The sequence below is a fragment of the Tursiops truncatus genome, chromosome 1, assembly GCF_011762595.2.
Source record: "Tursiops truncatus isolate mTurTru1 chromosome 1, mTurTru1.mat.Y, whole genome shotgun sequence".
In the NCBI taxonomy this organism is placed as follows: Eukaryota; Metazoa; Chordata; class Mammalia; order Artiodactyla; family Delphinidae; genus Tursiops; species Tursiops truncatus.
The window spans coordinates 3,755,363-3,774,653 of record NC_047034.1 but is presented as its reverse complement, the minus strand read 5'-3'; the positions used below and the strand labels follow the sequence as shown (position 1 = coordinate 3,774,653).

Below are 19,291 nucleotides of genomic sequence, written 5' to 3'. Positions count from 1 at the left end.
AAGGATATCAGATACCATAACCTGCCTTTCTTTCTAAGTCTCCATTTTATGGGCTGAACATCTGGATTTGATGGGCAGGAAAATATTTCCTTCCGCTGACTTTTCTAATAATCCTTTCTTATAGATACACATGCTTCATGTTTGTTAATAAAATTGACATGATTTTCATATCTACTGTTTTTAACACACAGTGAATTATGGAAGTTTCAGTGGCTTTTAAAAATTAAATACATTCTAACTTCCTTATAAAAACAATATTAAGAACCCCTCTAAAAAGTATTAGGGCCACAGATGTTTTCCTTTATAGTGTTAATTGATTTAAGATCCGTCAAAATGTTGTTAAAACATCCAGAGGTTAATGTGCTCTAATGATGGCACATGGGTCAGATTAAAATTCTTTTCATGGAAAAAAAAAAAGAAAAAGGAAAAAAGAAGAGAAATGATAGCTTATTTTCTTCTGATTAAAAAAAAATTAGCTAGTGGAATGAAACAGCAATCTGACATGTAAAATGTCTTTTGCTTTTTTTTTAATAATGAAAAGGGGTTTAAAATTAGGACTTAGGGGTTACATGGTACCCCCCCAAATTTATACATACAGGTTACAGGTACTAGTTTTGTTTTTAGTGAAGAGATGAGAACTATGCATATTTTCATTTTTTTTCCCCATGTCCTCTTTTACAATTTTAGCAATTAATCTACTGAACTTTTTAGTCTTCAAAATATAGTACATAACAAGTGACTTCGGTCCCTCTTTTGCACTAAACGTATATGAAAATTAAAAGCACTGATTAATTTTTCTTGTCTACAATATTAAAATTACTGAGAACGAATTACAGATCCGTGAAGACTTTGGGGAACTTTTTTTTTTTTTTTTTTTTTTTCGGTACGCGGGCCTCTCACTGTTGTGGCCTCTCCCGTTGCGGAGCACAGGCTCCAGACGCGCAGGCTCAGTGGCCATGGCTCACAGGCCCAGCCGCTCCGTGGCATGTGGGATCTTCCCGGACCGGGGCAGGAACCCGTGTCCCCTGCATCGGCAGGCGGACTCTCAACCACTGCGCCACCAGGGAAGCCCTAGGGAACTTTTATCTCAGGAAATATATCAATGGATTATATTTGTCAAACAAATTCCATTAATTCAGTAACAACATCTTGCTGCTTACATGGCTGCTTTTCTTTTCTTTTTATAAAAGTTTTTATGTGGCATGTATACAGTCAAAATAAGTTAATATGTACACAGGATATAAAAGGACCAGAAAAACTTGTCTTCCTATTAAAATCATAGACAATGTGGATACGTTTTATTCCTGAATTTTATTATACACTTCACTGTTTACTGAGAGCCGAATATTGGTCAAGGCACTGTTTTGTTCTGTTTAAATCAGCAGCAATATTTCCTGCTTCTTTCTGGCTTAGGATTCCTAGAGAAGTTTAAAAAGAAAGAGAAAGGGAATCTGGAGACTATTATAATGTAAGGTGTTATTATTTATACAATAATAGAATTTTAGAGGAATAAAAAGACTTTAGAAATCATCTATTTTAACTCATCTATTTTTTAAAATAATTTTATTTGTTTTTATTTTTGGCTGTGCTGGGTCTTCGTTGCTGCATGCGGGCTTTCTCTAGTTGCAGCAAGCCGGGGCTACTCTGTGTTGTGGTGCGCGGGCTTCTCATTGCAGTGGCTTCTCTTGTTGTGGAGCGTGGGCTCTAGGTGTGCGGGCTTCAGTAGTTGTGGCTTGTGGGCTCAGTAGTTATGGCTCACGGGCTCTAGGTGTGCGGGCTTCAGTAGTTGTGGCACGTGGGCTCAGTAGTTATGGCTCACGGGCTCTAGGTGGGCGGGCTTCAGTAGTTGTGGCGTATGGGCTTAGCTGCTCCACAACATGTGGGCTCTTCCTGGACCAGGGCTCAAACCCGTGTCCCCTGCATTGGCAGGAGGGTTCTTAACCACTGCACCACCAGGAAAGCCCATTAACTCATCTATTTTACGAGACAAAAAGCTGAATGTCAAGAGTGTTCAGTGGCTTATCCTGTGTCACACCCAAAATGAGGGACCTTGGTCCAGAATTTGTCCTGTACACCACCAGGTACTTAGCCATTTGCCTGACAGAATGAAATGAGTATCAGATTAGATGTTTAGGGACAAGTTTTGAATCTTGCCTCTGTCACCAATTCCTGTTGCCTAGACTCAGACTCTGATGTGTGGTGTTGGGTCAGTCACTTGATGTCCTCAGACCTCAGTTCCTGTTTTGGTGAAATGCACTTCTCCAGTCCCTCAGCCCGAGTATGATTGACATTCTGGGCTAGAAAACTGGGCTGTCTTGTGCATTGTACCATGTTTAGCAGCGTCCCTCGTCTTTACAAATCAGATGCAGTAGCACCGCTGACCCCCTTCTTCCCTTCCCCACAGTCATGACAACCAAAATGTCTTTAGGCATTGCCAAATGTCCCTCAAGGGCAAAATGGCCAGCCCTCACCACTTTCCTTGGGAACTAGTGGTTTAGTTGAAATCATTTCTTTAGGACTCCCCCAGCAGTACCACTGTACAATTCTGGACTACAGGGTTAACCCTTAGATGCTTCCAGGAAGGACCCACGAAGCAGGAAGTTTGTTGGATACTGTTTACAGTGACCAAAAGGGACATAGATTTTTTAGAAACTTAGAAGATCAGAAATATTCACAGGTGAGAATTTTATCACACCCATGAGATAGTAAATATTAGAAAGGTTTAAGAAGGCTTAACAAAACAATATAAAAATGTATTCACTGTAAGTGGCATCTTTTTTTTTTCATGTAAGAATGATCTCTGTATTTACCAGTTGTCCCAAAGGTACAGCAACAATTCAGTCTTTATTTCATAGATTAATAGGGACCCACTGCAAGTCATAGGTGTCCACAATGCATGTTCCTCTCTAAGACCCTTTCAACTGTGTCGGACAGTTGTTTCTGATAAGAAGTGCTAGAACAAACATTAGGTGTTTCATAGTGAAAAGGGTCACAGACATATTTGCATCCTTTGCACGTGGAAGAAATAGATACCCATTGTCCTCAGTTTTTAAACTAAAAGATATTGTTGCTTTCCTTTCTCTCTCTCTCCTCCATCCTCAATTCTTTTTCCCACTGAATCCAGATACCTGCCAGTAGAATAGGAGAGCCTCATTCAGAGCAGAGCTACAGAAGGACCTCGGAAACTTGTTTAGCAATTGATGCAGCTCTGCTGCATGCCACAGAGTTACTGTGTTTGTCATGTGTTGCTACTAGTTCCCTGAGGAAGTTTACTGACGTACGATTTTACAAGAAATGCACATCATGGAGGTGTGGAGGGCGGAGGTCAAGCTTGCAGGGAAAGTTTAGTTGCTATAGAGTGGGAGCTGAGAGCTCAAATACGTTGGTTATGCTCTACCAGGTGGAGACAAAAACGGAGGCATGTGCGATGAATTGGGAGATTGAGATTGACATGTAGACACTGATGTGTATAAAATGGATGACTAATAAGAACCTGCTGTATAAAAAAATAAATTAAATTAAATTCAAAAATTTAAAAAAAAAAATGGAGGCATGCATCCTGTGAGTAAATTATTAAAGTATGCAGACTTCTACCAGGGAGTAATAGCAGAGTGCACTAAACAAGGGGATTCAATTAGAGAGGGAAAGCAAATTTTGTTTCAATTAGATCCATTTCTTGTGTTTATAGAACATTTAAAATGCAGCATAGAATGGAATTAAGATCATCTTACACCAATAGGTGTAAATAGTATACAATTGTATATACAGTAATCTGTATGTATATCTGGAATAAAGATTTTGATTTATCTTTTTCCAGTCAAGTAAAGTTTGGGCTGATATCCAAAACTTTTGGTTATCAGAGCAGAGAAAATTACCTGGGTCTTTTCCCTAATCATAGTGTTGATAACTCTTGGAGAAAAGAAGCTTTTCTGATACTGAATACTCTCACCAGATTACTGGTGCTGTAGCATTTGTTTTTTTCATTAAAGAAATTCAACTTTTGTAAGTCATTCTGTTTTCTGTTTTTACTGGAGTCAAACAAGGAAGACTCTTTCTCCCCAAGCTAAGATAAAGAATGTCAAGAATAAACTACTTTTCATTTTAAATAAAAATAGATTTATTATAGATAGTCGCGTAAAATCCCAAACATACCTGAATGAGGTAGACTCAGTTTTATGGGTAAAAATCAAGTGTCATTTAAAAAAGAATAAACAGTGTTTTCATTTTTAACTCTCTTGCTGTCTCTGCGTTCTGACTGCTGAGTCCAGAAGCAGAAGTTGCAAAACATTGTGAGAAAAATTTTGCTCTATTTTTTTTCAATCTCCACCCAGATGGAAATACCAGAAGTCCATTTGGTACTTCTGGAGGAAAGTCCATTCTTACTAAATGCTCATTTCTGGGCTGCACCTTCACAGCAGGGCTTGGTCACCCCCTACCCATTCAAAATTGCTGCTCATGTATTAACATCCCACTCTCATCCTGAATGAATTCTTGCAGGTTTCTTGTTGCCACTGGCTCTTCCATGCCCCCTAAAAATACACATTGGTTAGCATCTCTTCCATAATTATATAGAAGTAGTCTAATTATGTTTAGAAATACTCAGTGAATGTGTTAAAGTAAACTGTATCCAAGTAACCAGCTCTGTGGCATAGCCCGTTTTTCTTTCACTTTTGTAGGGAAGAGGTTGGGTACATGTTGATTGCAGCCCTCTCACATCCCCACAGGGACATCCTCTGATCCCTGTGTCATGGGAATGCCCTTCCTTATTTGCTTTTAATTTCTCCCTACAATACTATAAATCCCTCTCAGGAGGGACTTTTCCTTGTTTGCTTTGCATCCTCAGACACAAATGCTTTTGCATTAGAGAGCAGCCTTTCAACACATCCTTGTTGAATTCACAGGAAACGAATGAATGAATGAACCCTTAGGACTCTTTGAGCTACCTTGTTATCATGGGAATATTTTAGACTGTTTTGTATAGAGACACTGATACTGATGGCTGATATTCTGAGAGAAAAATGGCAAACCACTGAATCTGAGTCATATCTTATTGTGTTACTTCCTTATATCAGGAGGGGATGAAACAAGCCAGCATGCACTGTGAGTAACTGTACTCATGAAAGAAACATGGTACATAAATGCTTCACGTCCTCGAGACAGAATGACAGGGGTAGCCTAGAATGTTCACCATGACTTACCAGTCTCTAGTATATGAGAATAGTATTTATTCCACATGAAGTGGTATGTGTTGTAGAGCCTTTTGCTTGGTCTTTTACAGATGAAGGTAATGAGTTTTCTGTGCCTCTCACCCCCCAAAAGGTGGTTAACACTTTGGTATTTATGACCCGGGACTACTAAATGAAACACATCTGTCTCACACACACACACACACACACACACACACACACACACACGACAAGATGATGAAATGGCTCTTCTGTTCTGATGCTAGTTTCTGAAAAAATCATGATAATTCAGGTCCCCCACAAAGACTTCAGAGAAAGTGACACTGCTGTCTGGAAGCTTTTCATGATAATCAGAGAAGAAACCCAGTTCTCCCTTCCCTCTGGAGTAAAAGTCTCCAGAAGAAAAGGCATTTTTTAATGAGACTTGGGAATGTCAAGTTGAATAATGGACATGGTCCTACCTTACAGAACCTTACAGGATGTGGCAAACACCCGCTCCAGCAAGCAACGTTCTGCCTTTGCAGTGGTAAATGAGAAACACCATTTTCCTCTCAGACAAGATTTTACAAAATAACATTTCTTAAAAGTCTTAATGGTGAACTTAAAATTAAAGACCAAGTTATTTCTGGTGAACTTAAAATTAAGGACCAAGTGATTTCAAGTAAAATAAACACTTTTGGAGAATTGAGATTATATTTCCTTAAGGTTGGAAACTGCAGATGGACCCGTGGAAGCACCTGGTCCTAAGGTGGTGTCCACACAAGTCCTGGGTCTCTGAGGAACAGGTACCAGCAACCTCACACTTTGATGTCTGCCTCGTTCTCTTGCCTGTGTTCACTAGACACATACTATGTCACAGAAATCATTTGCTTATTTCCTACAAAGACTCAACAAAGGTACTTATCACTCAGTGCCAGGGGACAGAGGACACAGCAGTGGTGGGAGGTGGCCTCTCCCCACGTGGAACTTCCCGTGTGTCCCCCCTGGAGATGCGGAAGTGACCGATGCTTACTCTGAGGCCACAGCACGTGCGGTCTGTCTCAGGAAAGGGACAGTGTGCGTTTAATGACCAAACCAATTTGGTCCTCAAGGATATTTGACTTACGTTTTCTGTGGAACTAGTTTATTAGTTTGCAGTCAAAGAAGAATGTTTTGGCAGTTTTTCTTTAAAATGCATATCATTATGCAGAAACCCTTGTCCTTAGATGTATGACCATTTCTTTAAGACAGAGTCCTTGACCTGGAATTTCTCTTTCAAAAACCAGGAATGGTTTAAGTCTTTCCACGTATATGAACACATGGCTTTTCAGAAAGATTTTCTTGTGGAGGCTCTTCCTGGCAACGTATGTGAGTTTCCTGTCTTATATATTTGCCAGGGTTTACTTGCATCATTTTCAAACGTTTAATTGTAAAGGTGCAACTGGTGCTCCTTAAAATTTCTATTTTGCATTTAATTTGATTTTTACTGCGGTTTTTTTTGCATTTGCTTATCATCATTTGCATTTCCTCTGTGAACTGCATTCTCCTGTTTTGCACACTTATCTTTGGTGCAGCTGTGTTTACATTTTGATATCAAGTTGTACGGAGGAGGAGAGAACTATATATACATTCCCAGTTGATACAAATGTTAGAACCAGGACAGTGAGTTGAGATTGCCAGGTTATCAGCTGTGACATATCCTAGAAGAGGAATCATACGTGCTTCGATCAATTTTCATCTTTGAAGGACTCTTGACGATTAGTTTCTGGAATGTTCAGGGGAGACTTGTGAGGCCATCAGGGAAACCAGCCTTTATCCTCCCAGGAGGAGGTCCCCTAGGAAATGTCGGTGACTTGGGTGGTGAGCCCAGAGCCTCATGACCCTCCTCTCAGAGAACCTATCAGGGGCACAGCAATTCAAAGTGCACTGTTCCTTGCCCGGGGGGACTCTTCACTTTTTGCTTCACCCCAAACTTCCACCCATAACCACATGCCTATCTGCCCACTCTCCCAGCAGCTTCATGAGAACAATATCTGAGTAAACTCCCTTTTGTTTCCTTTTGCAAGGGAATTGCACAATCTGAGTTGAAAGAAATCTTAGAGGCCATTAATGTCAATGCCTGTATCTCTTTTAGCGCATACCCTCCATGTTTGAAGAGTTTCTAAAGACTGTTACTGTGAAAGAAAAGCTTAGTTTAGTGGTGAAATTGGTGGTTTCAGAGCCTCTCCATGATGACTGAAGCTCATGGACCTCAAACATTTTAGTCCCAATATGCCTTCTTCAACGTTCTTTAAAATAAACTCCTTTCTTCAGCATTATGGATCCTGAAGAGTTTTTCTTTATGTGGGTCATATCTCTATTTACCATAGTGAAAATTAAAACTGAGACTTTAAAATATTTATTTATTATTAATTTAATGATAAGAATAAACCCAATATATGTTCATATAAATAGCATTTTTTCATGAAAAAATAGCCACATATTACAAAACAAAGATTTAGTAAGAACAGTGCACTGTTTTACATTTTTACAAATTTCTTGAATGTCTGTCTTAGTAGCAATACTTGGATGTTCATATCTGCTTTTACGTTTTAATAGCTGCAGTATCATATGCTATGTAGCCTCTGGAAATATCTATTTTCTACTAATGATAGAGAAAAAAAGGCAAAAAATAGCTTAGTATCATTGTGACAATAGTTTTGACCTTGAAGACACTTGGAAAGATTCTTGGTGACCCCTTGAGGTTCTAGAATACACTTGGAGAACCACTGACTAAACCAACTGGATACAATTCTTTTTCTTATATCAGCATAGAATAGGACGATACCTTCTTCCATATAATAGTATTTCAAGTATTTGAATGTATTTCTTGTAGCCTCACCGACACTATTTAACCTTAGGAAAAAATATCCTACATTTTCTTAAGTTTTCTATATTTGGCATGCTATATTTCACCCCCCCATCCCCATACCATCGGGTTAATCTCTTCTGAATATTTCAGGATTTCAATTCCATTCTCAATGTGTGGTATCCTGGGCTGGACCCAGCTCTTCAGGGACCTAGTACCTTGACTCAGCAAACGTATGTCTTAAAAAGGATGGCTACTGAGAAGCGGCCACGTCCAGCTGATAGACCAGTTTTTCATATTAAACACCGGTAATCTCAGAGCCCACCTAACTGGGTTCAGGTGATACGTTTCTTCCACGCTGTGTTGGTTATTTGAATAATACTGTCAATAGGAATAATCCTTAAAATTACTGACAGTATTCAGCACTTGAAATGTGCTGGGTGCTATGTGTGATGCATATATTCATTCACTCACCCAATTCTTAGGACAATCCTATGGTGTGCATACATTTCTTATCCTCATGTTATAGATAAAGAATGTGAAGCATAGAGGAACTGGGGAAGTTGTTTGAGGTTACATGGCTAATAGGAAGCAGAGCTAAGATGTGATCCCAGATCGTTTGATTTCAGGCTCATTTTGACTTGGAATTTTCTGGGAGCTGTGTGTTTCAATAAATATATAAAAATGTAAACTTGAGCCTGTATTTGTATAAGCGTACATACCAATATATATTTTAGACTGAAATGTCACAGGTAGGAGTGGCTTATTTGGTAGCAATGAGTGAAATGGAAAAGGACGGAGAGAGACAGAGAGAGAAGAAAGGAAAAAGTAATTATGAAGATTAAAGAATCTAAAGAACGTCCTCTCCTTCTTCTGGAGACTCCTGCTTTAAATCCACTCGGTGACTTTCCACCACACTGACAAATGTCACTCTTTCCTTTTCTAGGACAGCCTTACAGAGGCTACAGTTATTCAGCTCCTTGACAGTTACATTTCTTTTCACATGCCTGCCTGTGTTTTCATAGGAATTGTGAAAATTACTGTTTCTCCTTTAGCTCAGAGGACTTCATCTCAAGCCCTTGTTCGGGACTAAGCGTCCCCTTTATGCAGTTGCTGTAACAATGCCGTATGCATCCCCTGCCCAGATGTGGGAGGGAGGGGCTGAACTGCCACGGTCCCCAGCCAGGGCGCGAACCACCTGCCACGGGAGAAAGCGAGCAGCTGTGTCCTACTTCCCAGGTCTCTGCGCGGGGAAGGCCCCAGCCTCCTGAGTCTGTGACCACACTGCTGGGGAACAGAGACACTCTCCCAGCACAACTGCCCCACAGGCAGGATGCCCCGATCATGACTCCTTCCATGTAATTCTGCGTTCCTCAGACCTGAGCCCTGCTGGGTACTCCTACTCCCCTCGACACCTTGCTGAATTTCATTCTTTTCAGTCCATTTACGGAGCCAAACCAAGCTGGTAGTGTTCACAATTTGAATAATAATGGTCTTGAACTTTTTATCTTTCTTTAAAAAAAAAAAAAAAAGCATTCCGAAGAGTGCCTGAAGCTCTATGGTTCCTTTATCTAATTAAATAAGCTGAAACCCCTGGTAAAGTGTAAAAGGGCCCAGGTGGGTTTGTAGAAGTAGAAGGAAAAAATCCCGAGTCTTAATAAGTGGAGACACTGGCGAGCTTCTGGAAGCAGTTAAAAGAGGCTTCAGTTAAAAGTTGGTCCAACGGATGATGCCCTGACCAGGCCACTGCAGACCTGCAGCCTCCCTCTGCATCCAGCGCTGACCTGGTGGCCTTGAAAAATACCGTCAGTTACAAGGTAGCTTTGAGGTTGGTTAAGATTGAGGACTTGAATAACATAGACTTCTTGGATTTAAATCGCAGCCCTTTCATGTACTGAATTTTCTTTGGGAAAGTTGCTTAACTTCTCTGTGCCTCAGTTTCCTCATCTGTAAATGGTGAGATTTTGAGAACCTACCTCCCAGATACTAAAGAATAAATGACTGGCACAGAGAAATCATTGAATATATGTTAGTATTCATTATTATCATTGCTATGCTATTATTTGTATTATTATTCCTTTATGCCTGACATCACGTTACCTGCCTATGAGCAGAGTAGAACACAAACAAAAAAGCTTTTCTCTATTATAATAGCAACAAACACTTTCAATGCTTCAGAACTATACATTTTTCTCCCATATGCCTTTAGGTCATCTAAGGAGTAGTACATCAAATAGCAAGAATATACGGGGGTGAATAGGAAGGGAAATAATATTATTTAAGGCGGTGTTACTCTAATTACTATATATCCATATAAGCTTATGTGTTCTAAGAAAATTGGTCTGTGGATAATTGAGGTGAGAGTGGATTTTCATTGTTTCCTTCAGTGTCTGTGGCTGGCTGTGAGAAATAAGGAACAGACCATCTTCCCACATCTGAAAGGGAACTGTACAAAAATGGGAAAATATTTGCTCAGAATGGTTTTTGCTGTGAATTCTGCTGTAAGTGTGAAGGGCTTTAGTGACAAATTAAACTATTTGGTTGGCAAGAAGAAATCTAAAGATGCTCTGTGCATAGGAAAACCAAGTCCTGACCTATCTTTCTGAGAACAGGTTTCAAAGGACAGGATATTTTCCATACCCTTTGGACTATCTCCTTGGGGCCCAATGTAGAAACTGTTTCCCTGTAGAAAACTAGAAGACAGGGGTTTTTTTTTCTGGTCAACTCATAATTTTTAATAGTCATGTTACTTGATGACAAGGTCAAGTAGAGGGACCCTTAATCATATTTAGTGAATGCTTTTTGGAAATTTGGAAAATTCCAATTTAGATATGCTAAGCGCTGCTCTGATGTTTATTTCCACTTGTGTGTATGAAGCTGGCTGGAAAAGAAGACAAAATCTCCCTGAGGCTACTTAGGACCCTGGGAAGCACCAGGTTGCAAGTTGAGGACTTGGTTTCCCACTGCCCTGGGCCACCTCCTTTTAATCTCTATAGATTCTAACACCGGAAGAAGTGCTTGGACAGCTATTTTCTTTCGACTTTGTGATACTCAGTATCAACAGTGGTCAAAGGTTAGAAGAGAAAGAAAAATGCTATTTTTATCCTTTGAAGGCTGATGTTCTGGGGGTCTCTGAAGAAAAATTCAGGTCTTCCAATTTGGAGATTGTCTTGAATCTGAATGGGTTTGGAGCCAGTACAAGGGGAGCAATTTTGGAAGCTTCCTGCAGCCTTTTCTAACAGTTTAATGGATCATTTCAATATCAGAGTTTGTAAGGGAGTACATTTTATTATTTTTTACAATTTTGATGGGTGTGTTTTGACATCAAAATGGGCCCAAGAAATCAAGTTAGGCACAAGGGCACTGGAAGCAGCAGATGGGTCAGCCCCCAGGGCATGTGATGCTCTCATCCCGCTCTCTCGACACACTTATGTGTTCCTCTTTCTTGGTTCCTTACCATCTGACTGGTAAACACAACAGAAACATTCAAGTATGTTCCATATGGTGCACGGCAAGAAATACTGCAGGGCAGACCAAGGAGCCTCTTTGGTAGAGTGTTGAAGTGTTGGCAAAAATATTCTGATTGGTGCGTTCAGAATAAAGAGAGAATATGGAGAAATATGATCGAATCTCTTCCTGGTCCTGGAAAGACAGCCCAGTGCATGCGTGATTCATACTGTCATTAGTGTATCTTGACCTACAAAGGCAGCTCACTGTCTTTTAATTCATTCAGATATTCACATTTACAGATGTAGGGAGAGTTGTGGACATCTACTCACAGAGTTTGAACGGTAGAAGTGGGCAAACGTGTGTCTGGAATAGTGTGTTTTTTTCACACTATTTTCACTTCGCTCATGGAAGAGGGAGAGATGGGAACGAGGGTGAGATTCCTTTGGTGATCAGAGTGGCCCCTAAACAGATCCTTTGGATTTAATAGATTTTTCTTTTCTGGGCCAAAAAGTTTTAGAAACCATTGGTGAGACTGATCTGTCTTAGAAAGAAAAAGGAATAATTAAAGCATTTACTAACCATGACTAGATGCTGAAGTAAATGTAAAACTGAAAGTTCTGATACGTATCGGTCAGCTTTGTATTCAGCTAGGAAACAAAATAAAATAATTCCTGATGGTTCAAATACAGAAGAGCTATACAACTAGAGACCTAGAGTCATTTAATCCATGACCAGCACAGAGGCATCGGGATGGCTTAAGCAACTAACCTCTTGTGTCTAGTCTACCATTCTATTTTGTAGGCTTTTGTCCTCATGCTTTGCCATCTCACGTCTCCTGATGGCTGCGCTGCATCCACACTTTTCATCTGCATCCCAGGCAGTAAGAAAGGGAAGGACAAAGTGGCAGGAGGCTTTGGGTAGTGAGCTTTGGCCTTTTGTTTCAGAGATGGAAACCTTTCCCAGAGACTTGGTCTATGCTTCTTGGCCAGAAAAACATCTCATGGCATCCATTGCAATATGGGTTGGGGAGAGGGCACCCAGAAATAAGATATTTTTGCTTTCCAGCCTCTATTGTAGCCTGACACCAGGAAGAATGGGGGTAGGAAGAGCTTCTGAGGACGTATTGTGTCTGCTCGTTGCCAGAGCTGGTACTCATTTCCTATGACTGAATCTATCAAATAAGGCCATTTTATCTGACAAGTTTCCCCATGTGCAAAGATCAAAGAAAAATAGTGAGCTGGCCTCGGATGGGAATAATAATTCCCAGATGAATCTGGGAAGCCAAGATTTTGTCTTAGTTGCTCTACTGATGGGCACCGAAGGGCGCTCATCCAGGTGTGGGTCACTTGGGTCATTCTAGGTGTGGTATCGAGTCCTTATTATTGACAGAGCAATGGGCTCAACACTGGGCAGAACCCAGAAGAGAAAAAGGTGTGATCTTTGCCTCCAAAACATGTTTCCTCTATTGGTGGGACAGGACGCACACCGGCAGTTCACAAGGTGCCACAGAAATATGCAAACCAGATATCGCTACAAGCTAGGATGTCGGCAGAAATACTCAAGTAGTTGATAGAATTTAAATCCTAAGATATGGACAAGTAGTCGCTGTGTCACAGGCATTCTGGGCAGTACACAGCGTGGGAAAATAAGGTCATAAAAATAAACACAGGCAGAGTGAGGGAGTGTTAGAAAATTACTCAGGGATTTAGCAGGTAGCTAACCCCAAATGCAGAAGTCAAAGTTAAAATGTGCAGTCATAACAGTGGAACAGTGACTGTAGGAGGGGTCAGTGTGGCCTCACAGAGACATAACACGGAGAGCAGAAACGGTGAGAATTAGCCATAGGTCTGGGTGGGGGAAGCACATTCCACACACTCAAATCAAAGGTGAGGATACGGTGTGACACGTTTTACGTGAACAGAGGCACAGAGTGACATGGTAGCAACAAGTAATGTTAGCTAAGGTAGGGTTCTAAAGACCGGATGGGAGTCAGGGGAGGGCACGGCACACAAAGAAATAGGCACATTCAGACATCAGAGGTACGAACCTGCATACAAACGGAGGGCTTTAATTTTGCCAAGCACCTTCCATACAGCTACTAAGAATAGACAGTGTTAGGAGAAGGAAGCAAGACTCTTCCTTGCATTTGGCAAGTAAATGCCAAATGAGCATAATTATTCCAATTGCATGGTTTGGAGGAAAGACCACTGATCAAGGTTAAGGTTAAGGTGAGAACGGGTGATAAGTCATTAGTAGGTTCTGTATCAGGAAAGATGATTTAAAAGAGAAGAGGGAAATATGGCAGTAGCTAAAATGTGTCCCAGGAAAAATCAAAGATCTTTTCAGGTTAGGTGAAAAACGCACATGAGAGCAAAGATAAAGGAGCAGAGAAGACTGAGTGTACATTCTAGAGATAAACATGGGGGTCACAGAGATTTCAGACTCCGAAACGCGTAGGGAGATGTTTTAGCCTTTCAGAATTGGGGAATCCACTTCTCCCTATGGAAGAATTAGAGCCCTTTGGTGAACAGATATATATTTAAGGGAGATTAAAAGAGTCTAACAAAGACCTGCCATCCATCCCTATAGCAAGACCACTGAGGGCTATGATACTTTTAGCTAGAAGGTATTTTCATATGCACAGTAGGTGACATGGGACATATAGACTGAAACACGGAATTGAGGCTCTTTGGTCCCTGTTGGCCTACAGAAGAAACCATTTTATGTGATTCAGCCTCCTGGCAATCTCTTCAAAGGAGTGACTTTTGTGCAAATAACATGGTTGAAATGGTACCCACAGCTAACACATTGGGTCAGAATTACAAAGAAGTAGCTACGTTGTTGCATAGTAACCACAAAAAATGAACACATTTTCAGAATTCAAATCGTGGTCAATGTGAGAGTGTGTTTGGAAATGACTAATTCTTAGCGTTCTTTTCTCCTGCACACGCTTTTCCGGGACTCGCAGCCCCCTACCCAGTCACCCAACATTCTCCTTGGATGCCCTCTGGCCTCCCTGCTCACGCTGTGCAGGCCTCCCTCCTGCTTCATCCACAAAACAAGATCTATTTTTTTTTTTTTTTTTTTTTTTTGCCAAACCACTCGGCTTGTGGGTTCTTAGTTCCCTGACCAAGGATTGAACCCTGGCCCCTGGCAGTTAAAGCCCCAAGTCCTGACCACTGGACTGTCAGGGAATTCCCACAGGATTTTTTTTAAACCTTGAGAATCCTCATTCTTTACCTCCACTGGTCTTTAATATTACATTTAGCCACTTGTTAATGAATGGCTGTGTGTAGCAGATGAGGATTATGTTTGCTTGCGGGTTTGTGTGTGTTTATGGAGAAAAGGATAGCACATTTGTGTCTGACACTAACTAGAAGCTATTCTATGCTTAGAAAAAATATTAACTCGTTTGTTTCACTAAGAAAGCATCTGATGGCTTAGAAAGTCTACCAATAAGCTTCATTTGTGCAGGGAGTTGAAAGATAATTGATTTATTTGATCAAGAGTTTTTCAAATTATAAAGCCTAAGATGTAAGTTGACTTGTTTCTTTGGAAAGAGATGATAGAATTAGATTTAAAAGTTAAGTATTTCTTTTAAAATATTTTCCCTTATTTTTCAAGTTTTCACATTATTTCTGTGCCATGTTTTAACCTTTGCTAAGCATCCCATTGCTGAATCCTTCAGATACGGATTACTTGGCTTGTGTATTCTGTTAGAAGCAGAGCCAGGGTGTAATCCAGAACCTGTGCCACTCACACTAGCATCCCTCCCCTTCCCCCCAAGAAAATGTAAAACCTGTTTCTCCTACAAAGAAACAACTGGGAAAGTTTTACAAATCAGGTTTTATTTTAACTGAATTAATAGGCTGGTCTTTGAGCTGTTAAGTCTAGTGAATGACAGAGTCATTTTTTCCAAACTACACACTCTTCTCCACTTTTCTTCACACCCTCATCCTCCTGAAAATTGCATGGATTTGATGGGCTATTTCTTTGGCATCGCTCAAAGGACCTAAGTGAAGAAAAGCTAATATATGATCCCCTTTTATTTTTTCTATTGTGAGCATCTTAATTCAGAACTGTAAGGACACATGCTATTTTTTTTTCATGTTAAATGAAACCTATAAGTATTATTAGCTTCTGCTTTGAATTCATTTTTATACTTATCTCAGGAGTTTTGTTAGTGATCTAGACATTTTGTAAATTAGGTCACAAGTGAAATACGTCCCTGGCATAGCTTGGCGAGGGCCCATATGACAGATTTAGCCTTAAATACTGAATATAAATGTTACTATTGTTGATTTGCCTTAGCATTTTTAAGGAAAGACACTGAAAGCCAAAATTCATGATAACTTTGTTATAATAACTGATTAATGTTATACAACCCTATTAAGTATAAAAATTATATTCAGGGCTTCCCTGATGGCGCAGTGGTTGAGAGTCCGCCTGCCGATGCAGGGGACACGGGTTCGTGCCCCGGTCTGGGAAGATCCCACATGCTGCGGAGTGGCTGGGCTGGTGAGCCATGGCCGCTGAACCTGCGCGTCCGGAGCCTGTGCTCCGCAACGGGAGAGGCCACAGCAGTGAGAGGCCCGTGTACCACAAAAAAAAAAAAAAAAAAAAAATATATATATATATATATATATATATTCAATTTCTAAATATGAAAACTGCTCAGTTTGGGGTTTAAAGACTGGTAATAAAAGGAAACACCATTGAAGAAATACACAGAAAGAAGAACACGAGATAGCTTTGGACACATTCACTACTTAAATTTATAAACAAAAGTTTAAAAGCTTAAAAAACTTCCTAATGGATTTAGTGCATAATATAATCCCAGAAATATTTACATTACATTTTAAAAATCTTTCTTTGATAGGCTGCAAAACAGTTTGCAACTGTGATCATCAAAACACAATTTTGGGAGAAGCGCTGTAATTGTGATGTCAGTGCAATTAACAAATAAATACCCTCTCTCCACTCTGCATCGCTAAGTCATTCTTCTTCAGCTCTGTCTTCTCTTTCACAGACTTTGTAAAGATTTTTTCCAGCCTCACAGTTTACACCCTCACTTCCCATTCACCGACCCGCCTACGACTTCCTGGCTGCTTCTCCTCCGATGCCCCTGAAACTACTCGTATTCACATACCAGCATCACCGCCCATGTCCCAGTTTCTAAGAAATTAAATCCCATGGACCAAGCTTGAGGATTTATTTTACTCCACCTCTCCCAGACGTTTGACTTTACTGACAACCTTCTTTTTGAAACTCTTTCCTCTCCTAGTTTCCATGGAACATGAAACCACCTTCTCTAGGCTTTCCTATCTGTCTCAGTCCTCTGGCTTCTCTTTCTCTGCTGGCTCCTTAGATGCTGGTGTTGGTATCTTTCTGGGAGCGATCACTCACTCCCATGGCTTAGTTTGTGCTCTGTAAGGTGGCGGGTTCTACGTCTGTATCTGCAACTTTGCTGTCGTCTCTGCTTTAAAGACCCGCTTGTCCAACTCTGCACCAGATGCTTCCAACCCGTATCCCAGGCGTCTCAGACACAGCCTTACTGAAACTCAACTCAAAATCTTCCATTAACCTACTCTGCTCTTGTATTCCCTATACCAGTGAATTCTATCAGCTTTCACACAGTTTGTGTCTAGGGCAGAAACTTAGGACCTGTTCTGAATTTCTCCATTTCCCTTACTCGGCATTCAGTTATAAAATATTCCTAAGTCTACAGTCTTTATATCTCTTGGAATATTCACTCCTGTCCACTTCCATTGCCACAGTTTTGATGCAGCCTACAGTAGAACCACCCGAGACTGTAATCGCCTATACCTCTGTGTTTTTCTTGCAAATGAGAGCTTCCTTTTTGAAAAGAAATTGATTTTGTATTTATTTAATTATTCAGCTCTTTATGCCTTTCCACGAGACTTAAAGTTCAGTTAGACTTTGCTGATTCCACGTGACCTAAACTTAGGGCCTGATTGGTCAGGGTGAATGATGGTGACCATTTTCCCTTTGACAGGGGTGCAGTTTAGACCAATGAAACATAAAAAGGGTTTGGGGATACATTGTCCTCAGTCTTAAAAAGAAACAAAGGGAAGACAAGGCCCCTTTCCTGTCTCTGGTTGATATTTTATGAGAAGGTGACACAGTCATTTTGAGAACTTGAGGGCAGTGAGGCCCAGACCCTGTGAATGTCAGAGAAAAAATATGGAAGGAACCTGGGCTCTGATACCATTGCTAAACCACTGAATTAACCCTTTTCTGGAAAAAAATAAATTCCTTAGTGTTTATTCTGTTTGAGGGTTTTTGTTGTTGTTAGTTGCAGCTGAAAGTATTTTCACAGCATTTTAAAGCATTTCTCAGGCTCCTAACCCACGTCCTCATTTTGCATCCCTAAACTCTACTCTGAATGCTACACGGGGATCACTCACCAGCTGAAAGCTTGACAGTGGTTATTGTTGCCTGAAGATAAGGGTATATAATAGGAAGTCCTTCCACCAGCAGAGCAGTTTCCCTTCCAGAAACATTTCTAGCCCTTTCTACCTTACCTCTTGTTTTCACTTTCTGAAATGTACTAGGTTCTCCACTCGGGGCCACACTGTTCTGTTCTCTGAAAGACTTGTCTTCCCTTCCTGCACAACTCCAACGTGTCCTTCTCAACTCAGACATTGCTTTTTCCTGGGCATCTTCCATGATTACCCCAAGACTGGCTTAAGCACTCTCTGTTTTCATGGCCACTGTGCTTGGTTCCACTAAGACACTTAGCACGTTGCCATGTGGTTATAGCCCAATGTTTAAAAGAATTGACTTTGAGCCCTGACGTCTGCATCCAAATCCTGTAGTCCTGGTCAAGTTATTTAATGTACCTTATTGTGGTTTCTTTATCTCTAAAATCAGGATAATAATTATACACACCCCATATGATTACAATGGTCGAGGAAGCTAATGTATATGGTACCTTTTACACAGATATTGGAGATAGTCTATTATAGTGCTGGATACATGATAAGGGCTGTGCACATGTTAGTGTTATTAGGACTGTATTATTATGACTGCATCTCTGTTAGGCTGGAAGTTGCTTGCGGTCAAGGACTGTGTATCCTTAGCTTCAGACATGGCCTCTTATACACAATAGGGATTTGAAAATATTTATTGAGTGAATAAAGAGTGAAGTGTTTGTTTTTAATAAACAAGAAGACACCATTTGGGCTGTGTCCTTTACAGAGGCAAAGTCCCACTCTGTCACCCTCAGTTTGTTATTTTGAAAAATGAAAGAGTTAACTTTTGTCATTCCTCCAGTGATATTAAGGAATACAGTCTCTTGTGGAAAATTAACAAAGTATGATGAAAGACTGCAGAAGAATATACTCTAAGAGTGAAATAGAATTTCTCCAGGAATAAGCCTTTTGTTTGTTATATATATGTATACACACACACACACACACACACACACACACACACACACATACATATATATGTATGTATTTATATGTTACTTATGTTACTTTGCTGGTACTTTTTAAAAAGCAAAGCCAAATTTAAGAATTTTACAGTCAGGAGATGTTCATAATGTATTTTTCTCCAAATTTTGCTTTAATTAAATGATTAAAATCATTTAACTAAATTTCATACTATGGATGAATTATATAAACATATGGGGGCTAAAAACCCTAAAAAATAATCTTCTTTCATTGATTAGTAGACTTTTGTCTATTCATTTGGTATACTGTAAAGTAGTAATCAAAAACTTCTATGAAAAAAATTATATTTACACATTTTCAACTAAATTCCGATTTATCTCCTTAAATCAAAGACATTTATTTCCCTGCAT

General features: G+C 40.1%; 1 protein-coding gene across 5 annotated transcripts in view; it reads left to right on the top strand.

The window, feature by feature from the left end:
• The window catches only part of PTPRC (protein tyrosine phosphatase receptor type C), a 123,652-nt gene that overhangs the window by 16,979 nt on the left and 87,382 nt on the right, over positions 1-19,291 (top strand). The gene's annotated exons all lie outside the window — the stretch shown is intronic.